The sequence below is a fragment of the Balaenoptera borealis genome, assembly GCF_965194805.1.
Source record: "Balaenoptera borealis genome assembly, chromosome: 4".
Lineage (NCBI taxonomy): Eukaryota > Metazoa > Chordata > Mammalia > Artiodactyla > Balaenopteridae > Balaenoptera > Balaenoptera borealis.
The window spans coordinates 44,816,786-44,842,735 of record NC_138861.1 but is presented as its reverse complement, the minus strand read 5'-3'; the positions used below and the strand labels follow the sequence as shown (position 1 = coordinate 44,842,735).

Here is a 25,950-nt window from a genome sequence, read left to right as displayed (position 1 = left end):
GCTAAATCATGTGAATGTTTCTCTAGTCTGAATGGAATTTCTACTGGGATAGTCCATGCCTCAGGCCAACATCTAGACCCTACATATTAATATAAGAAAATTTAATCCACTGGAACTAATAAAACTAACAGAAATATTTCAAAGTTAAGACTAAGACATTTATCACGCACCATACGTGACAGCATAAACAAATTTCCTTGCTAATAAAGCTTTTCATAAACATAATTTTAGTGGGTATATAAGCTTTCATTGCCTTGATCTCTCATCATTTATTTAATCACTTCCTTACTGTTGGGCATTTAGGCTTTTAGTTTTCTGTGTATGTTATACATAAGGCTGTACTATCCATCTTTCAGAGCAAAGCTCTTCCGCAGTTAGCTATATTTCCTTAAGACAATTCTGACAAACTGATGGTAAATAGCCAAATGACTTACATTTTTTCTCAATAACAAGAAGACCTCACATTTTAAAGTCTTACAATAAGTCACATAAACATTGTCTCGTATAATTAGCCATGTGTGGCTACATGGCCATTAAAATGACCACAGTACTTAACTTACAGACGATTTTTCTTTTGTAGCAGTTAGCAGACACATCTCTGAGAGATAATCAAAAACAAATAATCCAGCTGCTCTCCGTATAGTAGCTGAGGAACTGGAAGTAAAGCACAAAGTGTAATTTACTTTTTAAAATTTAAGTTTAATAATAATTTAATCAAAATTGGAAAAAATGTGTAAGATCTCATTTGCTTTACATTTTCCAAATACAGAAGCTGTAGCTATATACTTATGCTTTTTGGGGTTATGCCCTGGGAACCCTTTCTATTGCAATGAGTTTTTGGTCATTGTACTTTACATCTAAGCACTGTCATTTTAGGGTGAAAATCCACATACTGAACCCTGCTGATTAAAGGAAAAGTAAATTATTGCAGGGTAACAGAAAAGACAAGAAAACAGAAACATATCTATAGCAGTGGTAGCAGATATTCCTATTCCCAATGTGCTCCAAAAATTATTTCCCTCAAATGGTAAGGATCTCTTGGTAAAAGAAATGATATATTTCTAATTCATCAGGTGTTAAATCTTTGCTATTCCAAGCTTGTAATCAATTCAGGCAAAAATCAACACTGCCCCTCACGAAACTTGGTCTGAGGCAAATATGAGAGGTCAAAGGGGAAATCTGCTCTGACCAAGCCCCTAGTTTTGCTCCTTCCATGGTTCTAAGATAATTGGCTGTCTTTAAGTTATTTCCTAATTAAAAGCCTCAAAGGCAGTTCCCAAAATGCAAAACAGAGGTATAAAAAGTCTAAAGAAAAATACTATCAAAAGATATTGTTTCCTCCTAAACAGTGGTATGTTTAAAGGTAGGAGCTTTGTCTTAATGTGGGGTCCCGAAGTCTCCAGTACTGTACTCGATGGGCACTTAGCAAAAGTTGGTTGAATTAAGGGCTGAATGAATAAGAGAATATATTTCAAAACAGTTCTTCTTCTTAAAGGTTCCTTCACATCATATCTCTCATTTTTCATAAGTTATTATGCATAACCAAGGAGTACTTAAACCTCTAATTTCTTATTAACTGCCATAGAATCCCTTTCTTCTGACCTGTTGAAATTCCCAGACCTACTGTAAAGATTCTATGTAAAAGTTTTTCACAGGGAAACATTTTCCACTACGTCAGAGACCTTGGCACAGCAAAGCCTTATGTGAATACATAAAATAAGTGCAGTGTAGAAGTATTGCTTAATTACTGAGAAGTCATTTACACATTTTTCCCTATATAATGCAGCTACAGTATGCTATAAGACAGATGGATGGCTTTTACAATCATAAGAGTAAATTCAGACATGATGTGATATACATACAAAAAACCCTTTAAAATATGAGGAGAAATTATTGAAAGACAAATTGTTCTATAATTAATTCTATGTTATTTCTCCAGGACATTTCAGCTCAGAAAGGTCAACAGAAACTACTTTGAGATGAGAAGCAGAACCATCTGATGAAACGTCCGTCAGTCTCCAATTAAACTGTTCTACAGACTGCACGCAACAGAATCTTTTCATTAGGGATTTCAGAGAATGATGACAAATCTCACTTTGGGATTTCAGGTCAAGATGTTTAGTAAAAGTGCAAAATTCAAACAAGTCATAACAAGTGGTTGTGTCTGCGATCGTGGGAATATTGTGGGAAGGGAGAAAAGCAAAACAAGAACAAATGGATGCCACAAAGATCAGACAAAGCCCGCTTTGCGGCTGACAGATAATCACATGACCACCATAGGCTGCAGAGACAATGCAAACTCCAAGATAGAGATGGAAACCACATTGCAAATGAGTATCATGTATTTTTAAATGTTTCCTTGTTCAGATTCTTAAATCATCATATCTGCCAGTGAGAGTTTCAATAGTCCAGAAGCAAATGAAGTGGCTCACGAAATCTGCCTTCTTGAAAAAAGGTATCTGAACAAGTGGAAGACATAGTGGAAAATTTCAAGAAGGAGCAGAACTGGCTGTCAGTCTGCCTTCCCCACAGTGCACAGGAACATGCAAGGAGCCCAAGCCAAAAAGGGAAGGTGCAAGGATGCAGAAGCATCAGAGACCTAGCTAGATGCCTCTCTCCCAAGGGCTGTAAGGCATCCTCACTGAATTCACCCTCTGTGGAGATAGAGCTGAGGGTCGGAGTTGGATCTGATTTTGTCCCACTCTAACTATGGGGCTGAGGGCTACTGAAGAATTAAATGAATGACATTGCTTGTACACTGTGTTAATTAGAACTTTTTAAAAAAGTAAATAGAGATGAGAATATAAAAATAATCATCTTAAATTATTTCTCTATGGTTTATATTTACATTTTAAAAAGTTATTGTTGTTTGTTGAGAGCCCTGGGTTTTTGAAAGGTAAACAACATGATGAATTTGTTATAAACCTGGAGATAAAACAAAGACCAGTAGAAATGATCTTGGGTTCAGGAAATAGGTTGTATTCTGTTTTGTATTTCCAAGGCCCAGTACGGTGCTCAAGAAATATTTATTGTTAAGTAAATACTAAACTAAAACAATTCAAATTATGTAGATGTTCCAGAATTCCTGATGAATAAATATGAGACTCATAGATATTCCTAAAGAATAAATCAATGTACAATAAATGATGGATATACTGTGTGTGAGAGGCACTGTACCAAGCAAGAATGAATAAAACCTGGTCCCAGTCTTGTGAGTGCTTACCAGGCCGTCTTTACTTTATTGAAAAATAAAGGCATTTATTGACCATACCCAATTTCTTTTTAATTAATTAATTAATTAATTTTTGGTTACATTGGGTCTTCGTTGCTGCACGCGGCTTTCTCTAGTTGAGGTGAGCGGGGGCTACTCCTTGTTGTGGTGTGCAGGCTTCTCGTTGCGGTGGCTTCTCTTGTTGTGGAGCACGGGCTCTAGGCACATGAGCTTCAGTAGTTGTGGCACACGGGCTCAATAGTTGTGGCTCGTGGGCTCTAGAGTGCAGGCTTCAGTAGCTGTGGCACACGGGCTTAGTTGCTCCGCGGCATGTGGGATCTTCCCAGACCAGGGCTCGAACCCGTGTCCCCTGCATTGGCAGGCAGATTCTTAACCACTGCACCACCAGGGAAGCCCCATACCCAATTTCTTAACTGAAGAAGTCTCTTCTTCAAGTGTAATGTCCCAAGGTCAAGTACACCCATCTCTTCTCCAGGTCTAGGACAACTCTGTCCTGGTTGAACCCTCACACGTTGGGATCATCTCCCTCTCAACACCAGGTGGTGTGCTCTGCTTGGGCCCCTAGGGAGCCTAGCCTTGTTCAGGCGGGGCTGTCAGGGAGGTGGGGTGTGGATCTAGGGAAACCTCAGCAGGTACCTGGGTTCTTGAAGTCATTCTGAAGCTGCACGTATTAAAGAAGGTGTTGTACATCACACCTTAAAAGGCACATCACAACCTAAGTAGGAGTGCTTGGGAATCCTCAAGAAGGTTTTGAGGCTGTCTCCATTTATGTAGCAGTCCTATAGACTATGATCCTTAAATCTCCACCCATAAGAATACAAAACTAGGCCTGGGTCTCAGCCCCCACACCCCACAGCAGTGCCCTAGAAGCTTCTAAACTTAGAGTCTTAAGAATATGGCCTATGGGCCTATGTAATATATAAATATTACAAATCACTTTACAGACTCATTCATTCAATAAAGATGTATTGATAACTTTACCTGCTGCTTTGGACTGAATGTTTGTGTCCCCATCAAAATTCATATGCTAAAATCCTAATGCCCACTGGGATGGTATTAGGAGGTGGGGCCTTTGGGTGGTGTTTAGGTCATGAATGGGATTAATGCCTTTATAAAAGAGACCCTACAGAGCTCCCTAGCCCCTTCTGACATGTGAGAATACAGCAAGGAACATTTGACTTGGAAGAGAGGCCTCATCCAACCATGCTGGCACCGTGGTCTCAGACTTCCAGCCTCCAGGACCCTGAGAAATAAACTTCTGTTGTTTGTAAGCTACCTGGTCTCTGGTATCTTGTTACAGTAGCCCAAAGAGACTAAGACATATGCCAAGCACTGTTCTAGACACTGGAGACACAGCAGTGATCAAAACTGTCTTTGGAGTTTACATTCTGGGAAGGGGGTGGGAAGAGGAAAAAAAATTCCAACAGATATTTGGCAAGTGCGCTGGAGAAAGATAAGGCAAAGTAAGGGGTTAGGAGGTACCAAGAGGGATTGGGTAGAATTGTACCTATTGGATGTGCAGTGGTCAAGGGCATGTGTGTTTTGTAAGATATTTGAGTGAGCAGAAGGAAGTGGAGCCAGCCATCAGTTGTCTGAGGAAAGAGTGTTCCAGATGGAGAGACTAATAAGTGCAAAGTCCCCAAGACAGGGATGTTCTTGGCCTATTGGAGTAATAGCTGGGAGGTCAATGTGCCAGCAGTGTTTTTCTTTAATTTATGTATTATTTATTTTTGGTTGCATTGGGTCTTTGCTGCTGTGCGCGGGCTTCCTCTAGTTGCGGCGAGCGGGGGCTACTCTTCATTGTGGTGCGCAGCCTTCTCATTGAGGTGGCTTCACTTGTTGTGGAGCACGGGCTCTAGGTGCGTGGGCTTCAGTAGTTGTGGCATGCGGGCTCAGTAGTTGTGGCTCACAGACTCTAGAGCACAGGCTCAGTAGTTGTGGCACACGAGCTTAGTTTGTCCGCAGCATGGGGGATCTTCCCGGACCAGGGCTCAAACCCGTGTCCCCTGCATTGGCAAGTGAGTTCTTAACCACTGTGCCACCAGGGAAGCCCCTAGCAGTGTTAGTAGTGGGAGGGGAGGGTGGCAAGAAAGAGATGAGGCCAGACTAAATCACATAGTCTTTTAGGTCACTGGAAGGACTTTGGATTTTACTCTGAAGGAGATAAACCATTGTACAGTTTTCATCCGATGCAGGACATGACTAACTTGCATGATTGCTCTTGCAGCTGTGAGGAGAACAGATTGCAGAAGGGCAAGGGGAGACTAGGCAGGAGGCTATTGCTATAGTCCAATTAGAGGGATGGTGCTATATACTAGAATGATGGTGAAAGACAAATTTGACTGCAAAGGTCTTGGCCTGAGCATGGAGAGATAGGGTTGCCATTTATGGAGATGGACAAGACTGAGAGTGGGGGGTGGGGATCAGATCTGGGGGTGAAGATCAGGAGTTCAGCTTTAAACATGTTATTTCTCAGATGCCTTTTACAAAAGATATCAAAAAGGCAGCAGGATACCTGAATACGGATTTTACAGGAGGACAAGTCCATGTTGGAGGCATAAATGTGGAGTCTATCAATCCTAAAGAGTAGGTGAGACAGAGGAGAGGCCTGGGACGCTCCACACCTTAACTTCTAGAAACGAAGAGGATCCAGTCAAGGAGACTGAGAAGGAGTGGGCAAGCAGGAAGGCAGAAATCTTCACAAGACTTCCAGAAGAAAGCATTTTAAGGAGGGAGTGATTGATTTGGTCCAATACCACTGATAGGTCAAGAAGGATGAGGGCCAAGATTGACCACTGAATTTGGCACAGTCATTGGCCAATGGATGGAGGTTAGTAGTACTACTAGCTTCCCTGAAATGAGAAAAACAAGGTTCTGAGAGATTAAATAAATTGAACAACCAAGGTCAAATAGCCAATTGGCAACAGAACTGGGCCCAGAAGAAAGCACTGAACACAGGCCTTCAGAAGTTAGCCCTGTTTCTTGAATCCCAGATCAGGCTCTTCTACAGTAACCTATTATGATGCCACCCTTCCCATGGTAACTGCCATGCATGAGGAGGGCTCTAAAAGAACACTAAGACCACAAACCAACAGGAATAAATGTCAGTAGAATTTTGGGCACAATGACAGTCAGACAATGGTTTGCATTTCATGACAGAGACAATGGTCCTCAAATCAAATAGACAGACTCTGCAACCAGGGCAGGCCCAGGTGTCAAACACTTCGATGCAAAGAAATATTGCATCTCCTCAAAATGAATTCTCTGTTCATTGTGTTTTGCTAGATGATTCCCATGTAAATAATTAGATGAATCAATACCCCCAGGCCTGATTACCATATGTTACTAGTACTACATGTAATCAGGACTTGAATAGAGGGGATCAGATCCCCCATCCTCTTTCCTTTATTTGACTTATCAAGGTGCTCAAAAAGGGGGAGAGAGGGAAGATATATTTTCACTTTCAATTTAAAAAATTCAAACAAAATTTTTAGGGGGCCAAAGGCACAAGAAAGTCCTAAACCATTCAGGTATAAACAGTCCCTTTCCCTCCCCTCAAACTCACAACCCCCAACAGCCAAAGAGGCTGGATCATTTAAGGAATCCACTCTGTTGCCAATGTCTGCTGAATGATTTTGCAGACTAGGAAATGAAGATTTCTAAAGGGAAGAAGAGCAGGGGATGAATTAAAAGGAGCTGGATGAGGCTTAGAACAGGAAAGTCACTGAAGACGGGGTGGGGAGGGAGGGACTGACTATCACGGGCCAGGAAAGTGGAGAAGGCAGGCACTTCGCCTGGCCAGCGAGAGGCTGCACTATGGTGCACGTGGCCGACCCTCCTCTGGAGCTGGGCATGTGGTGAGGTTCCGGCCTGGCAGAGTCCAGGTGCCACCGCTCGGGCCCAGACCTGGGGTCTCTCTCCAGGGCCGCAGCTGACTCGGTGCGCCTCCCTTCCCGCCTCTCCTTCTGGGATCGCGGGCCGCTGCTCAGTTACCTGACACCACCGTGTGTCCCCAGAAGGCGGATGCGCAGCCCAAGAGCACGGAGCGGAGCACGGCACGGCCCTCCAGCCCCTACTGGCACCTGCGCCTGCCTCAGCCTGGGTGCCCAGTGTGCAGGGCCCCATGCCTGAGGCGGCCGGCTGCGGAACCCCGAGCCTGGGCGGGAGAGTCACCCTCAACAGGTGCAACGCACAGGGCCCTGCACATGGCCGCACACTGGGAAGCCCAGATGCCTGCGTCCATGCCCGCACCCCACTCTGCCAACCCGCGGGGTGATGGCGCCCACACGCCCCCTGCTGGCCTGGCCCCACCACGCCCAGCTCGGCTCTGAGGCCCCACGTCAGGTCCCCCTGAGATCGATTCCAACAACCACGACCGCAAAATGTTGTTTACGGTTGCTGGCTCAGCTCCTTCCCTCTGTTTTTGGAGTTTGTGCCAAAAACTTAAAGATTCTCCCTGCACTCCCCATTCCCTTCCAAATTCTGAGTTTGAGAAGGAAAAATGCAACAAGATAAAGATATGGGAGCCCCCAAATTCTCTTCCAAGGAGCTAGAGAACTGTATGAAGGTCAGCTCTGTTTCTCCAGCCAGGACCATGAGGAACCTGCTTTGTTTTGTTTTGTATAGTTATAAATACCATCCAATCAAAGCCTGCTGGTACACAGGATGACTGCAAATATTAATTCCTAGGTACTTAAAGGCATGCAAAAGAACCATGCACAAGGAGTTACAATCTAGTTAATTATTAGTGAACAAAGAAAGGGGAACCAGTCTCCTTTTTTAAACTTAATATTTGAATCGTTTTGTTACCATTAATGCACTTATCTTTCTTTCAAGTCCTCTGGTGCTGGCTCTCTTCCTAGTTTGAATTTAGCAAAGCAAGAGTTCAAGTTAGAAGAAGTAAAATAAAAGGAAGGAAACAGAAACCAGGCCTTGCTTCTTTAGAGGATGATTAATAAATTTTATGAATTATCTGGGGAGTTATGTGACTAATAATAAAATAGTTTACATTTATTGAGTTCTTACTGCTTACCAGAACCTATTCTAAGAGTTTTATTTACTTTATAATAAATATAAGCTCTTATGAGTTTGCTTTAAATATTTTACATTTATTAACACATTAAATAAAACAACCCTATGAGATGAATACTGTAATTATCCCCATTTTACAGTTGAGGCTGAGAGATAGAGAAGGTCACACAGCTAGAAGTCATAAAGCTGGAACATATACACAGGTCGGACAGAAAGATAGACAAGATGAAAAAGCAGAGGGCTATGTACCAGATGAAGGAAAAAGATAAAACCCCAGAAAAACAACTAAATGAAGTGGAGATAGGCAACCTTCCAGAAAAAGAATTCAGAATAATGATAGTGAAGATGATCCAGGACCTCGGAAAAAGAATGGAGGCAAAGATCGAGAAGATGCAAAAAATGTTTAACAAAGACCTAGAAGAATTAAAGAACAAACAAACAGAGATGAACAATACAATAACTGAAATGAAAACTACACTAGAAGGAATCAATAGCAGAATAACTGAGGCAGAAGAACGGATAAGTGACCTGGAAGACAGAACGGTGGAATTCACTGCTGCAGAACAGACTAAAGAAAAAAGAATGAAAAGAAGTGAAGACATCCTAAGAGACCTCTGGGACAACATTAAATGCAATAATATTTGCATTACAGCGGTACCAGAAGGAGAAGAGAGAGAGAAAGGACCAGAGAAAATATTTGAAGAGATTATAGTCGAAAACTTCCCTAACATGGGAAAGGAAAGAGCCACCCAAGTCCAGGAAGTGCAGAGAGTCCCAGGCAGGATAAACCCAAGGAGAAACATGCTGAGACACATAGTAATCAAATTGACAAAAATTAAAGACAATGAAAAATTATTGAAAGCAGCAAGGGAAAAACGATAAATAATATACAAGGGAAAAATGACAAATAACATACAAGGGAACTCCCATAAGGTTAAAAGCTGATTTCTCAGCAGAAACTCTACAAGCCAGAAGGGAGTGGCATGATATACTTAAAGTGATGAAAGGGAAGAACCTACAACCAAGATTACTCTACCTGGCAAGGATCTCATTCAGATTCGATAGAGAAATCAAAAGCTTTACAGACAAGCAAAAGCTAAGAGAATTCAGCACCACCAAACCAGCTCTACAACAAATGCTAAAGGAACTTCTCTAAGTGGGAAACACAAGAGAAGAAAAGAAACTACAAAAACAAACCCATAACAATTAAGAAAATGGTAATAGGAACATACATATAGATAATTACCTTAAACATGAATGGATAAAATGCTCCAACCAAAAGACACAGGCTCGCTAAATGGATACAAAAACAAGACCCATCTATATGCTGTCTACAAGAGACCCACTTCAGTCCTAGGGACACATACAGACTGAAAGTGAGGGGATGGAAAAAGATATTCCATGCAAATGGAAATCAAAAGAAAGCTGGAGTAGCAATATTCATATCACATAAAATAGACTTTAAAATAAAGAATGTTACAAGAGAAAAGAAAGGACACTACATAATGATCAAGGGATCAATCCAAGAAGAAGATATAACAATTATAAATATATATGCACCCAACATAGGAGCACCTCAAAACATAAGGCAACTGCTAACAGCTATAAAAGAGGAAATCAACACTAACACAATAATAGTGGGAGACTGTAACACCTCACACCAATGGACAGATCATCCAAACAGAAAATTAATAAGGAAATAAAAGCTTTAAATGACACAATAGACCAGATAGATTTAATTGATATTTATAGGACATTCCATCCAAAAACAGCAGATTACACTTTCTTCTCAAGTGCATATGGAACATTCTCCAGGATAGATCATATCTTGGGTCACAAATCAAGCCTCAGTAACTTTAAGAAAATTGAAATCATATCAAGCATCTTTCCTGACCACAACAGTATGAGATTAGAAATGACTTACAGGGAAAAAAATGTGAAAAACACAAACACATGGAGGCTAAACAATATGTTACTAAATAACCAAGAGATCACTGAAGAAATCAAAGAGGAAATCAAAAAATACCTAGAGACAAATTACAATGAAAACGTGACGATCCAAAACCTATGGGATTCAGCAAAAGCAGTTCTAAGAGGGAAGTTTATAGCAATACAAGCCTACCTCAAGAAACAAGAAAAACCTCAAATAAACAATCTAACCTTACACCTAAAGGAACTAGAGGAAAGAGAACAAACAAAACCCAAAGTTAGCAGAAAGAAAGATATCATAAAGATCAGAGCAGAAATAAATGAAATAGAAACAAAGAAAACAATAGCAAAGATCAATAAAACTAAGAGCTGGTTCTTTGAGAAGATAAACAAAATTGATAAACCCTTAGCCAGACTCATCAAGAAAAAAAGGGAGAAGACTCAAATCAACATAGTTAGAAATGAAAAAGAAGAAGTAACAATTGACACTGCAGAAATACAAAGCATCATAAGAGAGTACTACAAGCAACTCTATGCCGATAAAGTGGAAAACCTGGAAGAAATGGACAAATTCTTAGAAAGGTATAACTTTCCAAGACTGAAGCAGGAAGAAATAGAAAATATGAACAGACCAATCACAAGTAATGAAATTGAAACTGTGATGAAAAATCTTCCAACAAACAAAAGTCCAGGACCAGATGGCTTCACAGGTGAATTCTATCAAACATTTAGAGAAGAGCTAACACCCATCCTTCTAAAACTCTTCCTAAAATGTTCAGAAGAAGGAACACTCCCAAACTCATTCTATGAGGCCATCATCACCCTGATACCAAAACCAGACAAAGATACTACAAAAAAAGAAAATTACAGACCAATATCACTGATGAATATAGATGCAAAAATCCTCAACAAAATACTAGTAAACAGAATCCAACAACACATTAAAAGGATCATACACCATGATCAAGTGGGATTTATCCCAGCGATGCAAGGATTCTTCAATATATGCAAATCAATCAATGTGATACACCATATTAACAAATTGAAAAATAAAAACCATATGATCATCTCAATAGATGCAGAAAAAGCTTTTGACAAAATTCAACACCCATTTATGATAAAAACTCTTCAGAATGTAGGCATAGAGTGAACCTACCTCAACATAATAAAGGCCATATATGACAAACCCAGAGCAAACATCATTCTCAATGGTGAAAAACTGAAAGCATTTCCTCTAAGATCAGGAACAAGACGAGGATGTCCATTCTCGCCGCTGTTATTCAACATAGTTTTGGAAGTCCTAGCCATAGCAATCAGAGAAGAAAAAGAAATAAAAGGAATCCAAATTGGGAAAGAAGAAGTAAAACTGTCACTGTTTGCAGATGACATGATACTATACCTAGAGAATCCTAAAGATGCCACCAGAAAACTACTAGAGCTAATCACTGAATTTAGTAAAGTTGCAGGATACAAAATTAATGCACAGAAATCTCTTGCATTCCCATACACTAATGTTGAAAAATCTGAAAGAGAAATTAAGGAAACAGTCCCATTTACCACTGCAACAAAAAGAATAAAATACCTAGGAATAAACCTACATAGGTAGACAAAAGACCTGTATGCAGAAAACTATAAGGCACTGATGAAAGAAATTAAAGATGATACAAACAGATGGAGAGATATGCCAAGTTCTTGGATTGCAAGAATCAACATTGTGAAAATGACTATACTACCCAAAGCAATCTACAGATTCAATGCAATCCCTATCAAATTACCAATGGCATTTTTTACAGAACTAGAGCAAAAAATCTTAAAATTTGTATGGAGACAAAAAAGACCCCGAATAGCCAAAGCAGTCTTGAGGGAAAAAAATGGAGCTCGAGGAATCAGTCTCCTGCACTACAGACTATACTACAAAGCTACAGTAATCAAGACAATATGGTACTGGCACAAAAACAGAAATATAGATCAACGGAACAGGATAGAAAGCCCAGAGATAAACCCATGCGTCTAGTTTTAGTTTGTCAACTAATCTATGACAAAGGAGGCAAGGATATACAATGGAGAAAAGACAGTCTCTTCAATAAGTGGTGTTGGGAAAACTGTATAGCTACATGTAAAAGAATGAAATTAGAACACTCCCTAACATCATACACAAAAAATAAACTCAAAATGGATTAGAGACCTAAATGTAAGACTGGACACTATAAAACTCTTAAAGGAAAACATAGGAAGAACACTCTTTGACATAAATCACAGCAAGATCGTTTTTGATCCACCTTCTAGAGTAATGGAAATAAAAGCAAAAATGAAACAATGGAACCTAATGAAACTTAAAAGCTTTTGCAAAGCAAAGGAAACTACAAACAAGATGAAAATACAACCTCAGAATGAGAGAAAATATTTGCAAATGAATCAACGGATAAAGGATTAATCTCCAAAATATATAAACAGCTCATGCAGCTCAATATTAAAAACCAAACCACCCAATCCAAAAATGGGCAGAAGACCTAAATAGACATTTCTACAAAGAAGACATACAGATGGCTAAGAAGCACATGAAAACCTGCTCAACATCACTAATTATTAGAGAAATGCAAATCAAAACTACAATGAGGTATCACCTCACACCAGTTAGAATGGGCATCATCAGAAAATCTGCAAACAACAAATGCTGGAGAGGGTGTGGAGAAAAGGGAACCCTCTTGCACTGTTGGTGGGAATGTAAATTGATACAGCCACTATGGAGAACAGTATGGAGGTTCCTTAAAAAACTAAAAATAGAATTACCATACGACCCAGCAATCCCACTACTGGGCATATACCCAGAGAAAGCCATAATTCAAAAACACACATGCACCCCAATGTTCATTGCAGCACTATTTGCAATAGCCAGGTCATGGAAGCAACCTAAATTCCCATCAACAGACAAATGGATAAAGAAGATATGGCACATATATACAATGGAAAATTACTCAGCCCTAAAAAGGAACGAAACTGGGTCATTTGTAGAGACGTGGATGGATCTAGAGACTGACATACAGAGTGAAGTAAGTCAGAAAGAGAAAAACAAATATCGTATATTAGTGCATATATGTGGAACCTAGAAAAATGGTACAGATGAACCGGTTTGCAGGACAGAAATAGAAACACAGATGTAGAGAACAAATGTATGGACACCAAGGGGGAAAAGTGGTAGGGGGATGGTGGTGGTGTGATGAATTGGGAGATTGGGGTTGACATATATACACTAATATGTATAAAATGGATAACTAGTGAGAACCTGCTGTATAAAAAATAAAATAAAATGAAATTAAAAATTAAAAAAAAACACAGGTGGTCTTGTCTCCAGTGTCAGTGTTCTGAGCTCTCATGTTACACTGCCTCCCTTAATCCTCACAGCAAATCTACAAGGTGGGTATTGTTATTGTCTCCATGTTACAGGCAAAAAATGTAGGCACAGGGAGGCTAAGGACCTGTCCAGGATCACAGAGCTGGTAAGTGGTTCAGGCAAGACTGGACTGGTATCCATCAGTCTGATCCTTAACTAACCACAGGAAGAGAGATGCTATTTTTGTACATTTAGCCATCCAGAGAGAGAAGGAATTGCCTGGAAAGCATGTGAAGCTTTCATAACCTTCAAATACTGAGCCCCTGGGCTTTAGACTCAGTCCCTCATGCCCTTTCTCAGGCTTAATGCTGAGCTGGACTTTCTCTCCAAGCATCTCCATCATTCCTGCACTCCACTAGCAATGCTGAGAACACAGGCGGCCTTGACTAAATGCAGAGTTAGACAGTCCTGCCATTGTACACAGAGGGGACATCTCTTCCCTGAGGAGCGCACAGCATACTTAAGCACCTACACACTGAGCTTTCATCCTCTTTGCAGCCGGGCCTCCAGGACACTTTGAGAAGGGACAGCCAGTACCACCAATCCCTCTGGGCTCCTATTTGGGAAATACTGTTGTTTTCTGAAGGGGAACAAGAGCAATCAAAGAGGAAGCACAGAGGATGTGTATGGCCATGACCATACAACAACTTGGTTTATGTCCGTTTATGAAGCTCATCTCTTTCTCCCTGCCCAGGCAAGGCCTATTCTGCCCAATATAGTGAGTTCAAGGGATACTGGGTCTGATCAAGGAGAAAGATAGGACCAAAGGTTTGGGGCAACACTTTGATAGGTTTGCATGCAGGAGGTGGGGAGGGGAGTCCCACACAGCATGGGACCATCAGAGGCTCTGGCGGAACAGGGCAGCACCCAGAAGAGTAGGAGGGTAAGGGAACTCCCAGGGAGAGGGGGTGGGGGAGGGACCTACACATTTAGATGAGCGCGCTCAGCAGCCCCTCTGGGAGTCTCTGTGTCAGGACTCTACCAAAGGGCAGCAGCAGAGTGAAGTCTCTTAACAGCTACGAAGTTTCTCTGGTCTATGGCTCGCAGATGCTGGAGGCGGTTTCTCAGGGTATGCAAAGCAGGCCATTTCTAAACCGCTAAAAATCTGCTCATCTAGGCTGTGTTTAAAACAACTGAATACATTGTAAATATGAAAATTTGGCTTTGGTGCCCACAGGCTTTTGAGTTCATGGATCCCAGCCTGTTGTCTTCACAAGTCAGGAGCCAATATACAGGGGCCATCTTTGGCTTATTTATGTAACATCCTAAGACCCAGTAGGAAATGCAGCCAAACATACCCAGCACCCACAGCTCGACCAGGCCCAAACTGATGCACACCCGAATTCTAGGTTCAGGGTTCTGACCTGAGAACCCACTTTGAATGCTGGTCATTGGCAGTGGCTGATGATTGATTCCCACCTCACCATCCCTTCATCAGCACAAAAGCAGAGAAATCTAACATTCAGACAATAAATAATATACATGCAAAAGGAATGGGTAGGAGGATATTTTACCTGCAAGAATCTATGAGGCAGTTTGAGTGGAGAGGTGTGCATCCACCCGTGTGACTGTTGTCTAATTTCACCAGCAGGCGGCGCTGTTATATTACATATCGGAGAGGGTCTGCCTTCCACCCTAGGGCCTGAAAAGAAAGCATGCTTAAAATTCCTTATACTCTGGTCACTAGCTCTAGCCAAGCCCTACGTAATCATGGACATCTACAATAACACGTGTGATATTAAACCCATTCACTATGCAATCCAGCATATTCCTCCAAGACCCTCAGGAAATTCAGTACATGTATTTAATTTTTGGAAAACAAAACAAAATCTATTCACTAGACAGTCTACCTGCTCCTGGCTCCATAGGACAAGAAATAAATAAAATGAGTACTCCACTACTCATTCTGTACTGTTGGACATATTATCCAACAGAGAAGGTTCTCTCTATATAATATTGTTTATTGTTTTTTAATTTGAAAGCATTCCAAGGCCCATATAAATAGGTGAACTCAAGTCTGAGGGATTTCACTTTGGAGATCTGAAAGTCTTTGTACGTTTGTAGGATTGGGGCATGCGGCAGGAACAGAGCCATTCTTTCCTTATCTGTCTGTTCTGAGCGCCTGAAATTCAGGTCCAAGTTCTGTTCTCAGGACCTTTTATTTTCATACCATATTTTCTTCTGGGAAACTCTCATTGTCTACCATTGACTAAACGTCCATTCTCATTCCCAAAGCTCTGTCTCCAGCATTCCTAAGCTATCACCTATTACAGGTCTTGCTACTGCTCAAACTTAAAATGTTGGAAATTGGTCCCATCTTCTCTCTCCCCTAAACCACTTTCTTCTTCTCATTTTCCTATTTCTGTTAATGGTCTCCCATCTCCTCGACTCCTCAGAGTTATTATCTTTGACCCTTTCCTCCCTTCCACATCCTCCCAATTCAGTCCTTCCCTAAGTCCTTTCTAGTCTATTTCTGTAAAGTGCTTGCATCTCTCCAAACTATTTCTTGAGCCCTTTGTACGTGCAAGGACTCCTGTGCTGTGTTAAGGCCTTGGACTTGGCGCCAGTCTACTTTTCATTCTTTTGGCAGCATTGAAGCAAAACTCATAAAGCAGTACATATCAATAAATTGAATTACCAAAAATCTAATTTTAACTTAAATAGAAGGAACTGATGCAGTTTGGTTTTTTATTCGTTTTGTCACAGTAAATAATTTCACGTGTCTTCAGAATAAAATATAACAAAGCGGAATTATGCGAGCTTTGAGATTGCTGAGTAGAAATTGGGCCCCTTATGTAAAGCAGGTGTGATGACTCTGCAGTCCAGTGTAAGGCAGGGAATTCCCCTACTTTCCTGGGCATAGTAGGGTCCATACCCTGATACACTGATTTGGTAGATTTGGAAGGAAGTTGAGGAATCTGCGTCTTTAAACAAACTACAACAGAAATCTAAGGAGCATTTTAAGGAAAAAGTCACGTAGAAGAAAATCCAAGTATTTAATATAGAAATAAAATATTGTCCTTACACCATTAAATTGCTTTATACAACTACTCTTAGTCACCTCATTTATGTTATTTGATCCCGTAATTCTCTCCCAAGAGCTGACTGTTTCCTAAAATCCTATCTTTAGAAGCTCATATCTTTGGTTTCTAGTTTTATCTCAAGTTTAAATTTCAATCTTGGTAGAAGTAACACCTCAGGGTAGATCAATCCATTCATACCACATGAGTGTTTCAGACCCTGTTTTTGGAAGAGCAGGAAGTAGGCAAGACTCCTGAAAGGAGAAAGAAGGTGTCACAACATGCTCAAGTAGGCTGGGGAGCTGGGCCAGGGTTTCCTCACAGCAGGCAGGGGTGTGGCAGTCTGAGGCTCATTGCAAATGGTAGCTGAGGAGTGGAATGGGCTCAGGAACACAAAACCCTGCAAGATTCCCAAATATAGGCCATGACCCCTCATATTAATGCTGGCCTGGAGCACAGGTTAGTGAGCTGGGCTAAAGCACGGGACCAGGCAGACAAGCCTAAGGGAAAGGGCAAGTGAAGGGCCTTTTGCTTTCCTTACCACACACACTAACCCAAGTCCAGCATGCTCCAGACTTTCTTATGTTAGTGCAGGGGCCTGATGTAGCTCCCAAACACAATGCTATTATAAATTCTTCTATTTCCCATCTTCTAGAATTTTATTTAACTTTGTTAAGGTTTTGCTATTTGGTTAGAACCCACTTGTTCCAGGCAAGTGGGAGTAGCTCAGAGGTCTGTGTGTAGCCTTCTCTCCTTACACTTCATAGAGAGGATCCAGAGAGGATCCAGAGAGGCTTCCAGTGACTGTCAGGTCCTGGAAGTTCTTCCTGGTGTTTGGCATCTGGGAACTTGTCCAGCCTATTTTATGGCCATCATTCAAACTTGTATTTGTTTTAAAGTGTTATATAGTTTTGCTTTTGTTTTCCAAAAATTAAATACATGTGAGGTCCCCTTCAGTCACAAAGTCACAGTGAGTGTCTATCTCCCCTCCTGATGCCACTCAAATGCAGACATAGAAGAATCGCCATGGTTCATCCATGGGCAACTGCTCCCATTTTATAACTGACCCGCCCTGTGGTATCTGATTGTCTTGCTGCATCTGAGAACAGATTTCGCTCTGAAACATGTTTTCAAGGCTGGTGTACTTTGTCTTTTCTTTTCTTGACTGACCTTGTAAGCCCCTTAATGGTCATGTGTTCTGCCTCAAACTGCATTTTATTTTATTTTATTTATTTTTTTTTAAAATTAATTTATTTATTTTTATATTTTTATTTTTGGCTGTGTTGGGTCTTCGTTTCTGTGCGAGGGCTTTCTCTAGTTGCGGCAAGCAGGGGCCACTCTTCATCGCGGTGCGCGGGCCTCTCACTATCGCAGCCTCTCTTGTTGCAGAGCACAGGCTCCAGACGCGCAGGCTCAGTAGTTGTGGCTCACGGGCCTAGTTGCTCCGCGGCATGTGGGATCTTCCCAGACCAGGGCTCGAACCCGTGTCCCCTGCATTGGCAGGCAGATTCTCAACCACTGCGCTACCAGGGAAGCCCTCAAACTGCATTTTAATATTTTATTTTATTGTTCCAGTAATATTTAGTATTTAGTAATATTTTCATGAAATATGTTTTATTTATTCAACAGATATTTATTGATTGCACTGTTTGAAGGGCTGCAGATAACAGTGGATAAGAATCCTTGCCTTCATGGGGCTTCATAAAATTTATTTTAATTAATTAGTTATTACATGATTATAATAATATCTTAAAATTTTATGGTATTGTGATAACCTCAATTTGACTTAGAAGATCTGGCTGATAAGTTATACTGGGCATATTTTTGCAGAGAAGGTTAAATACAAGGCCAAGAAGTTTATATTTAATTGGGTAGGAGATAAGGAGTCCTTGGAGGCTTTTGATGAGGAAAATGGCATCATCAGAGGATCCCAGACTTGACAGTAGTGAGTAGATGTGAGTAGATAGACTTCGTGGTGTTTTGGGGCTAATTTTCACAGGGTTCCTCTACTTTATTCTCACTCTGTCACTTACGTGGGCTTGTCAAATTTCTGACAACCCCAAATCAAAAAAATATGTATGTTGGCCCCAAACCAACCACCCTCCAGGGGACTTCCAAGTGGCAATGGTGAGCCAGCCACGCACTTGGCAACTCTCCCACCACAAACCCAACAAAGTCACAGCACTCAGCAGAGTGCTTCCCAGATCACCAGACCTCAACTAGCACTGACTCCCTGAGGTCTTTTTTATTTTTGTTCACAGTCTTTGTCACCGATTGACATTACATAATATGTTGTTTATCGCCTCCTTCTCTCCACTAGAGGGTAAACTTCTTAAGAGGAGGATTTTGTCTATTTTGCTTATTGTGTTGGACAAGGAGGGCCTGGTGTATAGTACATGCTCAATAAGCATTTGGCCTGAGATCCAGTGGAGGAGCATCATGGGAAGGTGTTCAGTGACCCTTTAACCAAATTTGGGGGTGCATATTTGATTAAGCATTATTTCAGGAATTTTCCTAGGATGATGCTATACAGTCTGTGTGTCAGAGCCAGAGGCAGTTTGCCACGTGAGGAGGACATGAGGAGGGGTGTGAAGAAGGGAACTTCCACACCCATAATGCGATGATGCAGAATTAGATATCAATGAAATTAACCTAATATGGCATATTGGGTGAGATCCACAGGAAGTGCTGAAATAAGAATATTGGGTATTTTCTGACCTAGAGGGGTGCATGATTAAGCAATTGGTTTCCTGGATCTTGGTTAATGGAATTTCCCCTGTGTTGTTTATAAAATATGAGACACAGTGTTCTGAATTTTGACTTATTTTGTTTCTTGATGGATAAGTTTGTCCTAGTTAGTCCTGCAGGCACAATAGTAATCAACCAAGAGTGTGGTTTACACTCTGGTCTTCCTTGCAAAACATTCAGTAAATATTTGGGCTTTTACAAATCATATCTTTGTTTACTGATCAGAGGTCACTGTGCCATCACTCAAGGTAAAACATACACAGCAATCTCTGCTGGAAGAAGAGTAGCAACACATGTCACCTTTCAGGGATGAAGCAACATCCTTCGAAATGTCAATAAGAAGTTAGCCTTTATACACAGTGTATTCTTTGTGAACTTAACTTGGAACAGAAAGGATTATAGTACAATCACAGTAAGGTAGTAAACTAACCCAAGCAGTTACAATTTAAAACAAAGATACAAGTCTTACAAATGTTTATTTGCCCTCATTCAAGACAGAATGTTAAAGTAAATGTAGGCATTAAGTGAGATAAGATGAATCATTTTGTTGATCTGACAGCATTCTTATTTTCCCTCCTTCTTTGGGAATAGATAATTGTTTTTCTCCAAAGATAATTTGTTGGACAAAAATGACCAGAGTTTCTCAGAGGAATGAAAATTAATAGCGAAAATTCTTTCATAGGACAAGGGATCTCAAATTGCAAATTTCATGAAGATAGAAACAAACAAACAAACAAACACACCAGAAACTCAGTAATGGACCAACTTGGCACAGCAAACACTTAAATCTAACTTCTCCATTCCAATTTGTGTCAATCCAGGGCAGCCTCAGCACATTCCTTAATCTCCAGCCAGTATTAAAAATGGCTGATTCTTGGCCATTTTGGGCTCTGGATGTAATTCAGATTAGGATAATCCTTCTCTCTTAACGCACTTAGTTGCATAATTTCATCCATAATTAATTAAATCTCATCCGTAGCACTTTTTGAACATCCCTGCCCTCAGCCAGATGCCTCCATGGTCACATCCAATGAAAATTTCTTTGTAAAGTTAAGAAGCTCAAAACCCAACCTGTGACTGCTGCCCCACCCCCAGGGAGAACTCTATATTATGTGCCACACGTTGTTTTTCTGTCTTTGATTTACATAGTGAAACCAAAAGCACATTATTCATAGACTATCAAGAAAACATTTTCATTTTCACTTTCCCTGGGCTATTTTTATAAACAAAGCAAATATTCTAACAGACAACTTAGGTTGGACTGATTTTCAACAGTGTCAACAGGTCATTTCTTTCTGCCTATTTTGAGGAAATCCAATTCTGAAGAGTAAGGCTATAAATTAGATCTATAAATGGTTTCTTGTTAGAAAAATAGACATATCATTGTCAGCATTGATTTGAGCTTCCTTGGACCACCCAATTGATGTATCTTCCTTTAAGCTACTGAGAGAATTCAATTCATCAACTCCTATTTACTTGAACCATGTGGTCAGCATTGAAAAACTGCTTCCATCTAAAATTGGACTGAAAATACAAGCGTTATAAAATAACTAAAATTCAGGTTTGAGAAAGACAGTAACAGTCAACCTTGTTTCTAATCCAGAGAAGAAGACAGATAGGCAGATTAGCTAGATAAGATAGATGTAAATATATGTTCATACAATCACACACACCTGTGCATATGCATACACACATTATTTTTTAAAATCCATAAACTCCACTAGCAACCCATTCCATCAGTGAATAACTTTGGTTCTCATAATAACATTTTGTATCTGTATATCACCTTAGATTAAGAAGTGTTTCATGATTCTATTTACAGTCATGGTTAAGAGTGCAGGCACTGAAACCAAGGGTTTGGAACCCCGTTCTGGCACAGTGACCTTGCATATATCACCATAACCTCCCAAAGACTCTCTTCATTCATAAGATGCAGATAATCAGATCTACCTCCAAGGTTTGTTGTGAGGATAAATGACAGAATATACAAAACAACATCAACTAAACTACAGCATGACGTCAAACATAAAGATGATGCTCAGAATCAGTGGTTCTTTCTATTATTCCTTTAGGCCTTTATCATTTGTCACAGGTCAGGATGTTTTAAATTTAACTCTACATAATCCAGTTCAAATTCAGCAAACAATTTGGAGCAGAGGTGAACAAAACAGAAAAGGGAGCTCATAGGGTGAATGATCAATATACATGAAGACTGTTAGCAATATTTTGAAATATTTGAAAATGATATTTTCAAATCAGAGCACAAATAGTTGGATAATAGGTGATTTGGAAAATTATTATTCCAGTAAGCAAGCTCATTGACCTCTGCATTAAATAAAATGATTATTTTGGCTTAAATATTACCTCTGCTATTTTCTCAGAAAACCAACTGGGAAGTAGAAAAAATTTGATTTAAGAAATACTCTTCTTTCCTGGAATTCATTAATCATTTACAATTTATCAGAGAAAAAAAGTGTCCCAAACATGGATGAGAACAACTAGTTAAAATTTAACAAACCTAAGTGACTGAATGCAAGGCCAATGTAGGTCACTAAGTCACTGATGGCCATTTTCTCTCAGAGAGCATCTTTTCTGATAGGATTCAGATTTAGGACTTGAGATTGTGGTAAAAAAACAAGTCATTTCTTTAAAATTCTGATAACACATATCAGATTCCAAGGCAAGTCAGCAAAAACCAGAATATACTACACTTCTAAAACTGGATAAGATAGAATTTCCAATTTCCTCAATTTAACTGTTTATTAACCTTGTGAGTATGAAGTTATATATATATTATATATATGTTAACATAAAGGGTAAACATAAAGTTATAAATTGTTACCTTACATTCAAGAAATCAATATTTTATGGTCTTCAACAAAAAGAACTACAATGACAACATGCTCTGCCCAACACACTTACTGGTAGGACGTACACCTTTTCATAAGGCGAGCATACTGGTTCTATTATCATTTCATCTTTGATGGGTAGAATTAATTTAGGTGGCATTTCCACCTAAATTAGACAACAAGATGCTCTCTCCTCTGGGGAGCATTACAGTATCAACCTGCAGTTAGTTGCAGATAGCGTCCCAATTATCCTAACACCGTACTAATGCCATATATTGAATAATTTTTTCTGTCATCACTGATATGCAATGCCAACTTGATTGTACTAAACACCAAATTATATTTAGGCTTATATCTCAACAATATTTATCTATCTACCTACAGTATTACATTATTTAAAAAATCAATATCACATTGTTTAAAAAATTATGGATTTATAATATGCTTTAATATTTGAGAGATAGTTTTGCCCTCATTTTTCTTCCTCTTGTTTAGAATTTTCCAAGATAATTTTCTCTCTTTTTTTCATTTGAGCTTTAGAAACATCTTATCTAGTTCTTAAAAAAGGAAGAAAGAAAGGAAGGAGAAGAAGAAAAAAAATCTCATTTTTAGCTTTATTGCAATATCAATACAGTTCTAAATTATCATGGAAATAATTGATACTTTTATTGATTCTTTTTATTTAGGCATAGAGCATGAGTTTTTTTCCAGTTCTTATTTTGTATCCTGATAGTATTATTTGGAATTTTTAATAATATCAATCTTCTTGCTTATTTCTTGTTAAATTTTTCCTTAGATATTTTATCTAGTTGAGTCTGTGTGGTGGAAATTATAAGTGCAATTTTTTTCTTCTGTTATATATTTTAACTGGTTGTTTCTGTAGACGATGGCTATATTGATTTCTAATTAGTAATTTTTATATAACCACCTTACCAATAGCTACTTTCTAATTGATTATTCATTTACCTTTACATAATTACCCTTGCCAAAGTCATTTATTTTTGCAATTTGGAAGTTTTAAGGGCTATTAGAAATGTAAACTTTACTTAAACTTTATTTATTCCAGCCCAATTCAATTTAGTGTCATCAAATCATTATTGAGTGTTTAATATTGTTATGCTAGGGACAATAGCCATAAAAATCAGTTTACAATCTAATGAGGTGGATGCAGCCTGTGTATATACAATTCTAGGTTGCTATAAATGCTATGAAAGAAGTGGAGCTGGCCTCCAGAGCTTGGGTTTTGGTTTTGGAGGAAGCAGGAATCAAGACACAGCCAGAGATGCAGGAGTGTGTGTGAAGGCAATCTAGGCTGAGGGAGCAGCATGTAAAGCAAGAAACACATGTGAGAGATGGGACAATATGGTGCACATTAGGGATATTATGTGATTCAGTTTGGTTAGACTAGAGAGTGCAGGAAATACAATCAAGAGAGAAAAAGTAGCAGTGGTAGGAAGGGACATTTATTATGTTTACATTCACTGTGATGGGATATAGAAAGTCATGGAAGGTTTTTGAGCAGGTGAAAGTAATAATCAGAGCTCCATTTATAGGAAGATGAATCTGTCTGCAATATGACAACTGATATGGAGCAGGAGGTAACTGAAGTGGAGGAAGGGAAATCAGTTAATAGGCAGCATAAACAAGCAGTCTAGACAAGAAAAAAAAGAGTCTTCTCTAGGACATTGGCCATGTAAATAGAAAATAGCAATAAAACAGAAGTGACAGTGAGGGCTTCCCTGGTGGTGCAGTGGTTAAGAATCCACCTACCCAAATTCTATCAAACATTTAGAGAAGAGCTAACACCAATTCTTCTCAAACTCTTCCAAAATACAGCAGAGGGAGGAACACTCCCAAACTCATTCTACGAGACCACCATCACCCTGATACCAAAACCAGACAAAGATGTCATAAAAAAAGAAAACTATAGACCAATATCACTGATGAACATAGATGCAAAAATCCTCAACAAAATACTAGCAAACAGAATCCAACAGCACATTAAAAGGATCATACACCGTGATCAAGTAGGGTTTATCCAGGGAATGCAAGGGTTCTTCAATATACGCAAATCAATCAATGTGATACACCATATTAACAAATTGAAGGAGAAAAACCATATGATCATCTCAATAGATGCAGAGAAAGCTTTTGACAAAATTCAATACCCATTTATGATAAAAACTCTTCAGAAAGTAGGCATAGAGGGAACTTTCCTCAACATACTAAAGGCCATATATGACAAACCCACAGCCAGCATCATTCTCAGTCGTGAAAAACTGAAGCCATTTCCACTAAGATCAGGAAAAAGACAAGGTTGCCCACTCTCACCACTATTATTCAACATATTTTTGGAAGATTTAGCCACAGCAATCAGAGAAGAAAAAGAAATAAAAGGAATCCAAATTGGAAAAGAAGAAGTAAAACTGTCGCTGTTTGCAGATGACATGATACTATACATAGAGAATCCCAAAGATGATACCAGAAAACTACTAGAGGTAATCAATGAATTTCGTAAAGTAGCAGGATAAAAAATTAATGCACAGAAACATCTTGCACTCCTATACAATAACAGTGAAAGATCAGAAAGAGAAATTAAGGAAACAATCCCATTTACCATGGTGACAAAAAGAATAAAATACCTAGGAATAAGCCTAACTTAAGCAGACAAAAGACCTGTATGCAGAAAACTATAGACACTGATGAAAGAAATTAAAGATGATACAAACAGATGGAGAGATATGTTCTTGTTCTTGGATTGGAACAATCAACATTGTGAAAATGACTACACTACCCAAAGCAATCCACAAATTCAATGCAATCCTTATCAAACTACCAACGGCATTTTTCACAGAACTAGAACACAAAATTTCACAATTTGTATGGAAACGCAAGACCCTGAATAGCCAAAACAATCTTGAGAAAGAAAAACAGAGCTGGAGGAATCAGGCTCCTGCACTTCAGACTATACTACAAAGCTACAGTAATTAAGATAGTATGGTACTGGCACAAAAACAGAAATATAGATCAATGGAACAGGATAGAAAGCCCAGACATAAACCCACACACATATGGTCCACCTTATCTTTGATAAAGGAGGCAAGAATATACAACAGAGAAAAGACAGCCACTTCAATAAGCGGTGCTGGGAAAACTGGACAGCTACATGCAGAAGAATGAAATTAGAACACTCCCTAACACCATACACAAAAATAAACTCAAAATGGATTGAAGACCTAAATGTAAGGTCAGACACTATCAAACTTTTAGAGGAAAACATAGGCAGAACACTCTATGACATACATCACAGCAAGATCCTTTTTGACCCACCTCTTAGAGAAATGGAAATAAAAACAAAAATAAGCAAATGGGATCTAATGAAACTTAAAAGCTTTTGCACAGCAAAGGCAACCATAAACAAGACGAAAAGACAACCCTCAGAATGGGAGAAAATATTTGGAAATGAATCAACGGACAAAGGATTAATCTCCAAAATATAAAAAAAAACAAGCAACCCAATCCAAAAATGGGCAGAAGACCTAAACAGATATTTCTCCAAAGAAGATATACAGATTGCCAACAAACACATGAAAGGATGCTCAACATCACTAATCATTAGAGAAATGCAAATCAAAACTACAATCAGGTATCACCTCACTCTGGTCAGAATGGTCATCATCAAAAAATCTACAAACAAACAGTAGATGCTGGAGAGGGTGTGGAGAAAAGGGAACCCTCTTGCACTGTTGG

General features: G+C 39.5%; 1 long non-coding RNA gene across 1 annotated transcript in view; it reads right to left on the bottom strand.

Annotated features, from left to right (window-relative positions):
• LOC309628461 overlaps positions 1–25,692 on the bottom strand; it is a 731,364-nt gene extending 705,672 nt beyond the window's left edge. The window contains exon 1 of the long non-coding RNA XR_014244541.1: positions 17,942–25,692. This is a non-coding gene — a long non-coding RNA (uncharacterized lncRNA). The remainder of the gene's footprint in view (positions 1–17,941) is intronic.
• Positions 25,693–25,950: the final 258 nt, after the last annotated feature.